The sequence below is a fragment of the Cherax quadricarinatus genome, chromosome 48 (assembly GCF_038502225.1).
Source record: "Cherax quadricarinatus isolate ZL_2023a chromosome 48, ASM3850222v1, whole genome shotgun sequence".
NCBI lineage: Eukaryota > Metazoa > Arthropoda > Malacostraca > Decapoda > Parastacidae > Cherax > Cherax quadricarinatus.
Window position 1 is genome coordinate 21,798,098 of NC_091339.1, and position 15,000 is coordinate 21,813,097.

At 42.0% G+C, this 15,000-nt stretch overlaps 1 protein-coding gene and 1 long non-coding RNA gene across 4 annotated transcripts in view; one reads left to right on the top strand and one right to left on the bottom strand.

The window, feature by feature from the left end:
* Positions 1-9,440, bottom strand: part of LOC128706339 (glucose dehydrogenase [FAD, quinone]-like) — a 52,640-nt gene extending 43,200 nt beyond the window's left edge. Inside the window, exon 1 of one of the 2 annotated variants that reach the window (XM_070094964.1) lies at positions 9,177-9,440. The gene's annotated coding sequence lies outside the window, so the exon portion shown is untranslated. The remainder of the gene's footprint in view (positions 1-9,176) is intronic. The other variant, XM_070094965.1, reaches the window with a different exon arrangement.
* The window catches only part of LOC138854076 (uncharacterized), a 192,026-nt gene that overhangs the window by 125,563 nt on the left and 51,463 nt on the right, over positions 1-15,000 (top strand). The window contains exon 3 of one of the 2 annotated variants that reach the window (XR_011393273.1): positions 1,578-2,063. The exons of the other annotated variant lie outside the window; for it this stretch is intronic. This is a non-coding gene — a long non-coding RNA (uncharacterized lncRNA). Of the gene's footprint in view, positions 1-1,577; positions 2,064-15,000 lie in introns of those variants that run through there. 2 annotated transcript variants of the gene reach the window in all.

Genomic DNA, 15,000 nt, shown 5'->3' on the forward strand with positions numbered 1-15,000 from the left:
GACTCTGTTTACTATTACTCGTGTTCTATTTGTCAGGAAGTTATAGATCCATCTACCAGTTTTTCCTGTTATTCCTTTATCACTCATTTTGTGCACTATTACACCATGGTTACACTTGTCGAAAGCTTTTGCAAAGTCTGTGTATATATCTGTATTTTGTTTATCCTCTACGTCTACAGTATCCAGGACCTTGTCATAGTGGTCCAGTAGCTGGGACAGGCAGGAGCGACCTGCTATAAACCCGTATTGCCCTGTGTTGTGTAATTGATGGATATCTAGGTGGTTGGCGATCTTGCTTCTTAGAACCCTTTCAAAGGTTTTTATGATATGGGATGTTAGTGTTATCGGTCTGTAGTTCTTTGCAACTGCTTTACTGGCACCTTTGTAGAGTGGGGCTATGTAGTTTATATCGGGGTTCTTCACTCATGATAGTTCCTGGGTAATTTTTCGTTAGCCATGAGCTTTAAGGCTCAATTCCTTTTGTCTAATTTAATTTTCTGTGACACTCAATTATTGTGTTTTATTAATAGGGTACTGTGCAATGATGTATGCTCTTTTTTTTTTTCAAAATCCATTGACATCTTTCTGATAGAGGATGGTGATCTATTTGCGAAATAAATCTGATCAAACACATTATTTTCATCACATCTGAAACAGCATATTATAAAGACACAAGTATATGCTCGCATTTTTATTTAAATATGGTAATATTAGTGTGTGTATCTTTTAGTTAAGCAGCTCGATATGACAAAGTTGATGGCATGGATTGTTAATTATATATATAAGCAAACTAACAATAAAATTGTTATAATATTAACCATAGTTTTTAAAGGGGTGGACCGGTAAGCCAGCTGAAGGCCTCGGCCAGATGACCAAAAGCTCCAGGAAACGTCCTGTTTCCTGAAAAGCATTATACCTACATTGTTAGTCACGTATATAATATTAGAAACACATGAAAGGGCGGATTTTCTCTTAGCCTCACGAAGAATTTCACAGGATATACAGTACAGTATATGTCCACATCAGGTTGATGCTTTGTTTTTTTTAGTCAAGTGTGTGTGTTCGTTTCTTATCTAGGTGAATGAAGAAAAGTCATGCGTTAGAGAACAAGCTCTATTACTGGGACAACGTTTCGCTTTTACACTGACGATAAAATTCTACACAGAGCTTTTTTGCACCATGCCCTTTCCTTACAGTTGTCGGCAGTACTCGCAGTTTGTGAGAAACCTTTGCCATCAAGAAGTGCGTGATGGAGGAAGAGCTTATCTACTTCGAATGGCTTGGTATGTAGGGCGGCTGTGCTTTTAGTTCGTCTCGCACTATGAATCTTACTGAGCAAACAGGGCTCATCGGTGTGCATCTGTCAGTAGACAATGAGTAAACAATCCTAAAGCTTCTCGCCAGAGAGTTTGATTTCCTTTTTTTCAATTCGACTCTTCTTCGTGAAATTTAATTTTGTTTTTTTTCAATGAATTATACGACTGATGGTAAGTGCTGTGAAGGTTTACATTTATTTACGGCAAGTTTGTATCATCTATCTTTTTCTACCAACGGATAATTCAGTTATTTCTCTGTAGGAAGCATATCATTGGCTTAAGAGACTCATCAATCAACATTTGCACCAATAACTCACTACAGTTGTGACCGGGTGTGGAAGTGTGAATTGCTCATTACTCTAAAATTTGTTCATGATTGCAGCCATGTATAAACGTAAGTAACCATTCTTACAGTATTCATTACCTTTGTAACTTGTGAATTCATTACCTTGTACCTAGTTCAGCCATCAAAACTTTGGAGCCCGGTCCCTGGACCCATTGTGTACCTCTGTAATCTGTAAATACCTTTGTAACTTGTCATGATTGTGACTAGACCTACCTGGAGTTCATTACCTTTGTAAATTGTGAGTTCATTACCTTTGTAAATTGTGAATTCATTACCTCTGTAACTTGCTCAGCTATCAAAACTTTGAGGCCCAGTCCCTGGACCCATTATGTACCTCTGTAATCTTTTGACTACCGCCCACAGGATGGGTATGGGGTGCATAATAAACATATTAAACTTAAACTAACTGGCTTAAGAGGAGGGATCTATAATCATTATTATACATTATTGTAAGACTAATTTAAAATATATAAATTAAGAACTACTTATCCATGTCTCTTTTTAACTGAAAGTTAGACGATGGGTGAAGTTTAAGCCACTTGTTGTTTTTGAGATTCCGAATTTTGAGGGTAGAGTAGTAAAGTGTCAAGTGGTCGCTAGAGTCAGTGGTGCAAGTGTTTTTTCGTCGGCATAGGGCAGGGCAGAAGAGAGGCCCACTTAGCCAGAGATCCCTCGAAAAGTGTTGGATGATTGTCACTTTCGTCATGAATATATGCGTACCATTTACATCCTTTATTATTAACGAGACTTTATTATTAAAAGTACTTCAAAATCTCTCTTCACCCCAGATAGTACATTCCATATGCTTTAAGTCGTTCCAGTATTTTAGATGTTATATTGCTTCTATGCTGACAGTAAACGACCTTTGTACATTGTCCATCTCTTCCATTTCTCCTGCCTTGAAAGGGGCTACGAACACTGAAAATATTCTAGTGAGAACACAAGTTCTTTAAAAAAATCTCGCCATCAGCGCGATTTTTCTTTCTTTGAAAGTTCCCATCTTTGCATGTTCATTTCATTCTATAGGTTTATCTGCGTTTAAAGTATTGAATAGCCACTTTAAGGTAGGACAGCAGCAGCTATCTTTTTTTTCTAAAGAAACATTTATAGCCTTTGCCATTTACACAAATCTGAGGTTTTTCAAACTTATTCCCTACTACGTTAGCATTCCATTGTAGCTCCTGCGAGGCTGTAGTTAGTGGTACTACTTGGATATAGTGTAACCTATAAAGGGATAGTAGTTGAAGACTGTAACTGAAATGTAGTTCGTAGATGTTTATTAGCTGGTAGAAGAATGATGGTTGAAGACTGAAACGTAGTTAGTAGTTCCTGGATTTGTAGTGTGGTTTGTAGAAATACAGTAATGGAAGAGTGTAACTGAAGTGTAGCTGGTTTTTCCTAGATGTGTAGTGGTCTGTAGAGTGATAGTATTGGAGCGTGATGTATGTTGCACTCTGTTTGTACGGGCGTCATTGTTAAGGTGTTGAGATCTATGTAACTTGTGCAACTGTGAAGGCTATGGACATCATTACTTAATTTTTCTTGTGTACAGATTACAACCACAAACTACATAGTATTTATAAGGCTTTATCAGTATTCTCTTGCATTTTCAGTTTTTTTTCCTAAAAACCTTTAGATCCGTAATTTCAGTTTCATTTGTTTGCTGTTGTGTTAACAGTAAAGGAGAAGGAACAGATAATAAGTGAGAAGGCTGTATAAGTGTTGATGTTTCATCAGTAACTTGTCCAGGTGACAAGTGTTGCCTCCTATGTGTGTTGTCACCTACCAGGTCTCTGTTGCCCGCTAAACTGGGACAAACTGTCTGCTAATTGGCGGTAGCAACCTTCGTTAGAAGTGCAGTTTAAGCTGATAGAGCAATTTGAATGAAGCGACGTTAATGAATAAATATTTCTCCTCAGACACTGAGGCATATGACAGTATATGATGTCAGTATTATGGCATCCACGATTGTTGCGACATACTGGATAGATGGTAAACTTGGTGTTTCTGTTTCTTGTGTCCAGTGTTTTCTCTGCACATGCACTAGAGAAGTGAGGCCTTGAGCAAGACTTCCAACGTAGGAGTGACCTCAAAACGAACATATGTTACACCGAGAGCTGGCTCGAGGGTGTATTTTTATTGGAAGTGGGCAGAATAGTTGAAAACACTTATTTTCAAGAGAATATGTGGCTCCCTACCATCTAATTAGTATACGCTGTTAGTTGCCACGATGTTTCCTCCTAGCATATAATATTTTGTTGTAGTTTTTTTTTTACATCTTGAATATCAACCAAGATGTAAAATCTTTTGACAAGAGTGAAAGTATCTCGCGTGAAGGGTCTCTCAAGGACGACAACAACCTATCGAGCCGTTAGGTAGGTAGGTAATATTTGTCAGGACACAGAATAAGTGTTTCCTGACGCGGGTCTAAGTCATATGATGACCCGCCATTGGAGCTTTTGGTCATCTGACCGGGGCCTGCCGCTGGCTTACCAGTCTACCCCTCAAAAAATTAATTTCAAGTATTATCGAGCCGTTAGGCAGGGTACTGTGTGGGTGCAACAGGTAGTGTGTTTCTGCCTGGGACAAGCGTGAAATACTCTCCAACATTCTCCGAGTATTTTGTTAACTATTCGTACTATTCTTTACAGACCAAGCAGCGTCAGTAAAGAGAACGCTGAGGAACATAAAAAAAATGTTAGACAAATACACGAGTTGAAATTGGTAGGCTTGAGTGTATGACCAAATATCGTGCACTTCAAGTCTTGCTATATGTAGCCGGTCATAAATGTTACTGACCACCACAAAGGCCATTCTTTCGTGACTTTGAACGACGCTTCAGTTCCATTGTTTATCATCAGTCTTACTGTTGAATTAATATCAGCAGACATTCTCAGCGAGACCCTACATGTCTAGTCACCGCCTCTCACGTGGCTGCTCTGGCTTCCTTTAGCGATTATGACCACCAGCCAGATTGTAAGTAGTTAATAAATTAATGTCTTAGGGTCTAAACTCAACAGTGATGATCTGGTAGAAGACAGATTTGCGACTTTTTATCTCTCAGAGGATTATTAACTTAAAGTTATCCCAACACTCCCACATAGTATGGTTTATTTCCTTTGGGTGTCAAGATCCTCTCGTGAGCAGTTGAACTGGCTGTCGACAAGCAGCATGATGGTCAGAATGCGCTAAATGCTCTGAAAGAATTTCATCGGGGAACGTGCATCTATGGCTCATTGAGCATCCCAGGACTTTTGAGTGGTACTACAGCTAGGCTACAAATATTTATAAATGTATACTCCTCCGTTGAATTAGATCTTATTTCATTGTAAAGTTTGTCAGGAGGGAATCATTCTCACATCTTGTATTCTTTTTAATGGGGGCAAAATATTCTCGAGTTTACGAATCAAACTCTTCCTCAAATATATCCACGGAAACACGTCTCGCTAGAAGACTGCATCCTCGTCTCTGCTCGGCAGCAGTTGCCATTGTGAGTAAGCTGCCACGCTGAGCTCTCGACCCGTCTGTTAACCCAAGTAATAAACATTTTGTGGTGGATATATTCAAGGTTGACAAGCTCTTAAAATGGCATTTAAGTGAGGCTGTGACCTGGTAAACAGAACGCAATGGTCAACCTTGGCTTCTATATATTTTTGCTTTTGTATGTGGGGGGGTCCCTCAGAAGCACATGACAATAAAAAAAATTATTAATGACCTAAATAAGTTTCGACATATGCAACAACACCACTGATCGTGGACGCCAAAATAGTTTATTCAGTTTTCTTATAGTTTAATTTTAAGGAATATGTGTTAAATGCCAATAGTTCACTCTCCTGATTCAAGAGAATGTAGTTACCCCTCTCTTTTTTCGGATCAAACCTGATTACCTCCAATTTCCCAGGCGCTGTATGACCCCTACTAATTAGGCGCTTCCCTTGAATATAATTAAGTAATTCAAACAATGTTCGGTAAGATCCTTGTTTTCGCTTTAATACATTGCTAAAATAAAACACTACTGTAGTTTACCAAGCCATGTTAGCACAGGCATAGCAGACGCATATATGCAAACATTAGTAATTAACCAGTTTATTTAATTTAAATATTTGCAAGTATAATTATTTGCTTTTGTAGGCATTAAGATAATATTTGGGCAAACAGTAAATTTCTTATTAGAGAAAGTCTGCGAAGGGGGTCACCAACTTTTTGCTTTAGCCAGCTGTATCGACCTAGGTCACAGCAAGGGATGGGATACAACAGGTCAGTGTGAAAGTGTGTAGGGGTTATTGAGTAGAAGAGGATGGGTGGGTGTAGTGTGAACTGGACACTGGTATGGAATATTATGATATAATATGGAGATATATGATCTGATTAAATACAATATTTACACAGGTTTTTGTTTTAACTTTTACACTAGGTTGTTTTTAGTTTTATTTTCGTCAAGTAAAAAAAAAACCTGACTTTAAACCAACAAATATTAGAGCCTACAAGACTAGAAATAACGCTGGACCTCATCTTCACTAACAACGATGATCTGATACGTAATATAACCGTATCAAAGACAGTACACTCAGATTACAACATAAGATGTACAGATATGTATGCATAGGACTCCTGACCTGCAAAATGTGATCAGTCATGGGGGTGTCTTCACAAAATTCAACTTCAATAACGAAAACATATAATGGGAGCAAATCAACCATGTACTAAATAAAACGAGCTGGGAAGATATCCTAAACATGGATCCGAACCTTTGCCTGGAACATATTAACTCTGTGGCACTTGAGGTCTGCTCAAGGCACATTCCATTAGGAAAAAAAAAAGAGAAGATGTAAACTAGAGAGAGATGCTCCCTATACATACGAAGGCGAAGAATCAGAGCTAAGAGGGGACAATATATTTGAAAAAAAATACTTATGCCAAATTTAAGGGTAAAACAACATCAAGTATTGGGCCCCAGCTTAGGCGAGATGGGACATACAGAGATGACAGCAAAGAAATGAGTGAAATACTAAAGTCTCTCAATACGACTCTGTGTTCAGCGAGCCGTTACCCAGACTAAGGGTCGACTATCTAATTCACAAAGACCCAAAATTTGGTCATCCCAGAAATCTCGGATATTATCCTAACACCACAAGACTTTGAAAAGGCAGACTCGTGGAACTCCATGTTCATCAACAACTGCAAGAAGCCCCTGTTACGTGCCTTCAGCATCATTCTGTGGAGAGGGAGCATGGACACAGGGATCATCCCACACTAACATCAGACTTTACAAAGGTGGCAGTAAAGCAATTGCAAAGAACTTCAGACCGATAGCACTAACCTCCCACGGGTTTAGAGCGGGTCACTCCTGCCTGTTCCAGCTACTGGACGACTATGACAAGGTCCTGGATGCTATAAAGGATAAACTGCAGATGTAGTATACACAGACTTTGCAAAAGCCTTCCACTAGTGCTACCACAATGTAATAACGCACAAAATGCGTGATAAAGGAATACCAGGAAAAGTTGTTAGATGGATATATAACTTCCTAACAAATAGAACACAGAGAGTAATAACGGAGTAAAGTTTGAGGCAGCTACGGTGAAAAGCTCTGTTCCACAAGGCACAGTACTCGCTCCCATCCTATTCCTCATCCTCATATCTGACATAGAGATGTAAGCCATAGCTCCGTGTCTTCCTTTGCTGATGACACCCGAATTGCCATGACAGTGACCTCCATTGAAGACACCGCAAGACACCAAGCGGACATATATCTTCAAATGGGCCACTCAAAACAATATGAAGTTCAGTGAAGAGAAATTTCACCTACTCAGTTTTAATTTCCTCAAGTTTTCCATATCTATCTCGGAGTATACAACAAATTCTAACGATACAATAGAGCGAAAAGTAATGTGAAGGATCTGGAAGTGATAATGTCAGAGGATCTCGCCTTCAAAGACCACAACAACATACCTGCCGCATCTGCTAGGAAAATGACAGGGTGAATAATGAGAACCTTCAAAACTAGGGACGCCAAGCCCGTGATGATTCTCTTCAAATCGCTTGTTCTCTCTAAGCTGGAATACTGTACACTAACCGCCCCCCTTCAAGACAGGCGAAATTGCTAACCTGGAGAGTATACAAAGAACTTTCACGGCACACATAAGTACGATAAGGCACCTAAATTATTGGGAACGGTTGAAGTCCCTTGATTTGTATTCCCTGGAACGTAGGCGAGAGAGATACATGATAATATACACTTGGAAAATCCTAAAGGGATTGGTACCAAACTTGCGCACGAAAATCGCTCACTAAAAAGCAAAAGACTTGGAAAGAGATGCAACAGTTCCCCAATGAAAAGTACGGGCACCACGAGTACACTGAGAGACAACACAGTAAGTGTGAGGGGCCCAAGACTGTTCAACTGTCTCCCAGCATACATAAGGGGGATTACCAATAGACCCCTGACTGTCTTCAAGAAGGCACTGGACAGGCACCTAAAGTCAGTACCTGACCAACCGGGCTGTGGTTCGTACATTATGCGTGCGGCCAGCAGTAACAGCCTGGTTGATCAGACCCTGATCCCCTGCGAGGCCTGGTCTCAGACCGGACCGCTGGGGAGTTGACCCCCGAAACCCTTTCTAGGTATACTCCAGATATATACATTCAGTGGTGCCTGAACTGCTGTGGAAGCGTAGGAAAACGTTCTTTTTTCTCTCTATTATAAAACTAAAAATTAGTAGTGTTGATGCATTCTCTGTAGGAACAAAAGCTGGTTATGTTTCCTTGTTATATTCCATTACACACACGATAGATTTCATACACAAGGTGATGAAATCCGTCAGCCTAACTGGGAGACTTCAGGTGGGCAATGAGGATAGTCGAGTATTCCATTGATTCAGTAGCTGCAGAAGCTTCAAATAATTCTTTCCAACAGAACTGTAGATATTACTCGGGAATTACCATCTCTCAGGATGGCCTGTACTACACAAGATAAATATTACTGATGAACCTAGCTTGATCATTACACAACCGGACAAACACTATAAAATACACTAAAGATTCTAAACTACATTTTTTGCACCAATTAATACAAACAGACCGGTCGGTACAAATTCTTTATTGCAATAGCCTCGTGACAACTAGCCGAACCATCAAGATTATTACCTTGCTTAAACGAAGCAACACCAACCAAATTTAAGGACATGTTATGATGGGATATCAGGTGGGACTTTGGTGGGTCATGGCAGCAGCAAACTCTGGCTTTTCTGCGCTGAACTCTTTAAATCTGACAGTACTGTAGGTACTCCTGATAATTTACGAATTCAGAAATCTCCCTTGCTAAAAATAAGCGAAAATTTGATATATAAAGTGACTATTTTACGACACTTAAAAGAAATAATCAGATATACATTAGAATCCCTGCCGCTTCTCCTCTGATCGACAAAAGTGGAATAGAACTTAAACTTCGACAACTGTTGGGCTAAATATAACATGTTAAGAGTTGCGAGGGTAAACATTAAGATTACACTCACCTCAAAAGACGGCCAGGGTAACTTGTAGTCATCTGGTGAACATAATCACTGGTAACTGCTGCCGAGCGCTAGTCATAAGAAACGTTTAACTCCCGAATACGGTCTCACTCGAGGATCAACACTTAGAGCGAACGTCGCTGACGAGTAGAACTTGTCGCACTCACCTCGGTCTATTCATAGAACCTCCGCCCTCTTGGTGATCATATCCCCATCAGGTGCACACTAGCCACATTCACCGCCTGCATGCAGTGTTGGTGGGAAACGTTCCTTCTCGTGCCCGCCCACCTCCACTTTCACTATCTTGCTCCACTCTTATGTCAGTTACTGTTATCTGCGTTTTCATTGTGATTTGTGTAGTGTGATATCCAGCTCGGTAAGCTTAAATAAAGCATTAATTTCCTTTCGTCCATCGGTGACACTTGTTTTGCCCTTGTTCTTGTGTGTCGATTGCCCGAGAATAGATGTTTTTGAGGATTACTCACACTGACGTTTTATTTGTCATTGCAATCGCACAAATTTGTTATGTTAGCTGGTTCAATTAGTTACTTTTATTTTTCTGCGAAAAAGGAAAGAGAGAGAGTGACATCGCTGCAGTTTTCACTTCGAATGTCTAAATGTGTTGCTTCGTTGTTTTGTTTATTGATTTTGTATTGTTGCTCTTTTCGTACTTGCTTTTCATTTGTATTATTCTTTCGCACAAATTTATCCATTTTTTATTCGTTTTCTCAGCAACAGCTGAATCTCGAAGTGCCTTATGGTCAGAGGTTGCCAACTCCCGTAATTTATTCAGAATATTTTATGCGTTACTAATATATTCCCAGTCACAGCTTATGAAGACTTGCGAATATGCCTGACTCCAACACTGTTAAGAGAAATTATCGTAATAAGAAAGAATTAGAGTATGAAGTGTCCCGATCGTTATATCTCCCGACTTGGATTATACCTGGTAAGACTTTCACTATGAATTCAAGGCGTCGGCACCTCCAGTGTATCACAGGTACGTTAATATCCGGTTGAGTTAGGCGCGAGATTCAAGGAGTTGCAGAAGATGGTCTCATAAAGCTGCAAGCGTTTGTCATCGTCACTCTACATGCGCTAGGCTGTAACTTGCTTATTGAAGGAAGATATGGTCTGATGCACGTCTGCCTTTCCACATTTATTCAAGTTTTTGCCTCGTATATTTTATATCCTTACAAATTAACAAGAAAACTATTCCAGCTGGTATGTTGGCGTTTTGTAACCATACAGTTGCGTCTCCATCACCTAATCATTTTGCTACTTAAATGATTAGGTGTGTGCATTTAAGCAAATTTATTATATTATACCCACATTGTGGACATGCTGGCCGTAGTCTGTTGTTATTATTATTATTATTATTATTATTATTGAGATTTTGGGCATTTAGGTAAGACCAAAATCATTACGTAAATCAATACGATGTTATCTCCTGGTAGGTACACTATATAGCTGAGCTCTTCACCTGCCGCCCAAGAAAGTAGCCTGCCACAGTTGTTAACACTGAATTTTTAGCATAGAATTCATTTTTGTGGACAGGCTGGTGAGTAGTAGTGTAATTATTGTTATCCTTGAGCAGATCCAAGACTGGCTATATGAAGTGGGTGTTTACAGTAGTTTTTATAATTAAAATGTTTCTTTTCACCTTTTGGGTTTATAACTTATTCCCTATACTTTACAAAAGTCTTGTATGAAGCCAAGGGGATATCTAATAGACATCTTCGCAAGTCACTGTCATAATCAGCATTATACTCAAAGATTATCGTGATCGTTATCATTAGCATCACCACCACCTCCATCATCTTAAAACAGGAGACGTCTGGGTCATGCGCTTCCACTTCACTGTCTTTACACATCTTGAGGCCAGACATGTCCCTCTAACGAATGGGGTCAAGTGGCTGAATACCTGTTTGCTAGCAAAGATGCTCGCCTCCCTGCCAGATCATCACACCCGAGTTACGTTCTTCAGAACCCTACAGGTACTGAATACGTGACAGTAGTGAATGGGTGTATTATGGTGCTGACACCATTAATAAACCATAACCTGCAGGCAGTCGCCGCAAAGGGCACCGAGTTCCCACACTACAAGTGTGGGATCCCACACTGCAAGTGTTGAATGTCGGTGCCCTTTGGGAGACACAGCTGGCAGACTTACGCATTGTAGAATGCACGGGGACCGCACCAGAAGCGACCTGTGCCGCATCAAGAAGTGTGACCTGTTACACTGATGGGTCAGTAGACCAATACACACAGGCTGCAGGGGCAGTCAGTATTATAAAAAATGCATCTGCTGTCTGAAGAGACTGACGGATGCTCCACAGCGAGCCGTACCAATACATAAGGGGGATTACCAACAGACCCCTGGCAGTCTTCAAGCTGGCACTGGACAAGCACGTAAAGTCGGTTCCTGACCAGCCGGGCTGTGGCTCGTACGTTGGTTTGCGTGCAGCCAGCAGTAACAGCCTGGTTGATCAGGCTCTGATCCACCAGGAGGCCTGGTCACAGACCGGGCCGCGGGGGCGTTGACCCCCGGAACTCTCTCCAGGTAACTCTTCAGGTAATATTGGTGTACAGCATGCGCGCACACACGCACAGTAAAACAAGAAGGAAAAGGGCGGGTAGATTGCGTTTTCTTGGACTGTAAGAAGGCTTTTGACAGTTCAACACAAGAGACTAGTACAAAAGCTGGAGGACCAGGCATGTATAACAGGGAAGGCACTGCATTAGATCAGAGAATACCTGCCGGAAAGGTAGCAGCGAGTCATGGTACGTGATGAGGTGTCGGAGTGGGCGCCTGTGACGAGCGGGGTTCCACAAGGGTCAGTCCTAGTACCGGTGCTGTTCCTGGTATATATAATTGACGTGACGGATGGAATAAACTCAGAAGTGTCCCTGTTTGCAGTGTGAAGTTAATGGGGAGAATTCAGTCGGAGGAGGATAAGGCAGGACTGCAGAAGGATCTGGACAGGCTGCAGGCATGGTCCAGCACCTGGCTCCTGGAGTTCAACCCCAGCAAGTGCAAAGTCATGAAGATCGGGGAAGGGCAAAGACGATCGGAAACAGAGTAGTCTAGGGGGCCAAAGACTACAAATCTCACTCAAGAAAAATGATCTTGGAGTGTGTATAATACCGAGCACATCTCCTGAGGCGCACATCAACCAACTAACTGCTGCAGCATATGGGCGACTAGCGAACCTAAGAATTCCGACATCTCAGTAAGGAGTCGTTCCGGACCCTGTACACCGTGTACGTCAGGCCCATATTGAAGTATGCAGCCTCAGTTTGTAACCCTCACCTGGCCAAGCACGTCAGGAAACTAGAGAAAGTACAAAGGTTTGCAGTGAGACTTGTCCCGGAGCTAAGGGGCATGTCCTACGAGGAGAGGTTAAGAGAACTCGACCTGACGACACGGGAGGACAGGAGAGACGGGGGGATATGATAACGACATGTAATATACTGAGAGGAATCGACAAGGTGGACAGACATGATGTTCCAGACATGGGACACAGCAACAAGAGGTCACAATTGGAAGTTGAAGACTCAGATGAATCACAGGGATGTTAGGAAGTATCTCTTCATCCATAGTTGTCAGTAAGTGGAATAGTCTAGAAAGTGAAGTAGTGGAGGCAGGTACCATACATAGCTTTAAGAAGAGGTGTGATAAAGCTCACTGAGAAGGGAGAGGGGGAACCAAGTGGCGACCAGTGAAGAGGCGGGGCCAGCAGCTATGATGCCAAGCCACATCGACCCAGCAGATGCAACCACAATTAGGTTAAGTAGTACAATCTAGAACGGTAAGGTTAAGGTACGTACCTCTGCCATATTGAAAGGGGCATCCAAGTGTATGAACAAGAAAGATTTTGAAGGCCTTAGTGTGGGATATGAGCTCAGGCCATGCTGCTACAAGGCTAGTAAATTACCTCTGAACCACGCTTCCCCTCTTACTCAACGTGTAATCTCACTACAGTGTGAGACTCCAATTGCAAGGAGAATCCGTGCTAACACTTCGAAGCTCAGTACTCCTTCAAAAGCCTTCATCTATTGACCCCTCAAGGAAGGTTCCTTGATGTTGGTGAGGGGCTCTTGATTTAGGGAATTGGATCTGTGCTCCAGTTCCCCGAATTAAGCCTGAATGCCTTCCACATCCCCCCCCCCCAGGCGCTGTATAATCCTCCGGGTTTAGCGCTTCCCCCTTGATTATAATAATAATAATTCATCTATTGAACTGTCAGATATCCTGAAAAAATACGCCACCATCACCTCGGCAGACCCGAGAAGAGAGGCTAGAGGAGCTAAACCTGGCGGACACTAGAGGATAGAAGGACCAAAGGCGACAAGATTACATTCAAATACTCAGGAATTGACAGGCTTGACAGGGAGAGAGTGTTCGAGAGGTGCATCTCAGATCCACGAGGTCACAGCTGGATGCTTGAAACACAGATGCGTCACAAGGATGTTAGGAAGGACCTACAGAGCGAAGGGGTAGAGATGGAATCTACCCACAGTTTTAAGAATAAGTATTACAGGATTCACGCAGCCAGGAGAGAAACCAGTAGCGGTCAGTGGAGAGGCAAGGTCAGGAGCTGAGACTGGACCACTGCAACCACAGTTAGTCGAGTACAATTAAGTGAGCACAGGTGACAGGTGCAGTCCATACGTTCCAAACCATAACAGCTGATAAAATCCAACGGATAAATATACCTAAACAGTAAATGTGCCAATCAAAGTGTTACTGTCCGTTCAGAGATAACACGGGCAAATCTTACATTACCATTATTAGATTACCAAAACTGTACACAGTAATAGAGAATAGCTTCACAATACGAACCATCGGTGGTGTAAAAATTGAAGATCTTGTGCGTGCGCATGCGTATATGCATGCGTGTATACGTGCTTGCGTCAGTCCATTTCCGGATGCAACAGTTCGGAACAATATTAGATCAGCGGAAGAATTGCGTTCTCGCCTGCCTTGCCACCTCTCACGTACTCACCGAGAACAAAACTTGAATAAAAAATAGTGAGAGGAACTCGTCCCTTTCTACTTACGAAACGTATTTTTTGTTCGCGTTTTTCGTGTAGCTGCCGTTTGTGTTAAATTCGTGTGCATCCATATGTTTGTGGCGGCGTTCTTGTATACTTGTTTTAATTTCGGAACTCACGTTCGTGTTCTTTTAATATTTGAGTTATTTCTTATTATCTCTTAAATATCCTCTTCGTTCCTTCTCTGCCCTTTCCGATTTCTCCGTCTTCTCTCAACCACGCCTCCCATTCTCTCCGTCTCAGCGACGCTCCCTTTCTCTCTCTCCCTGTCCTCTTCTCGCTGTCCCCGCCCCCTTCTCTCCGTCTCTGTCCTCTCTCTCTCGTACCCGCCCTCATATTATGTGTTTACTTCCTCTTTCCCATCTACCCACCTCCTCGACCCTACACTTGGCCTCGTGGGAATCCCCCGAGGTGAAAGTTGCAGGTTATATTTTTTTTCTTCCGCTGGACTGTAGACTGTCTAATTTGGATCCGTCTTATGCTTGTGTGGAGGAAGGTAAGTGTGATTATAGGGGTTTGTGGTGTTTGAGGGGAAGTGACTGTGAGATTGTCAGGTGTTAAAGGGGAAGCGAGTGAATGAGGGGGAAGTGAAGAAGGGAGTTTTAGAGAGTGAATGTTGAAGGCGGAGACTGAGTGTTTGAAAGGGGAGGGAGGGGGATGTGTGTGTACTCGTTTATGTGTACACACCTACATGTGGTTGCAGGGGTCGATCCACAGCTCCTGGACCCGCCTCTTCGCTGGCCGCCATTACGTCCACTCTCTCTCCCGG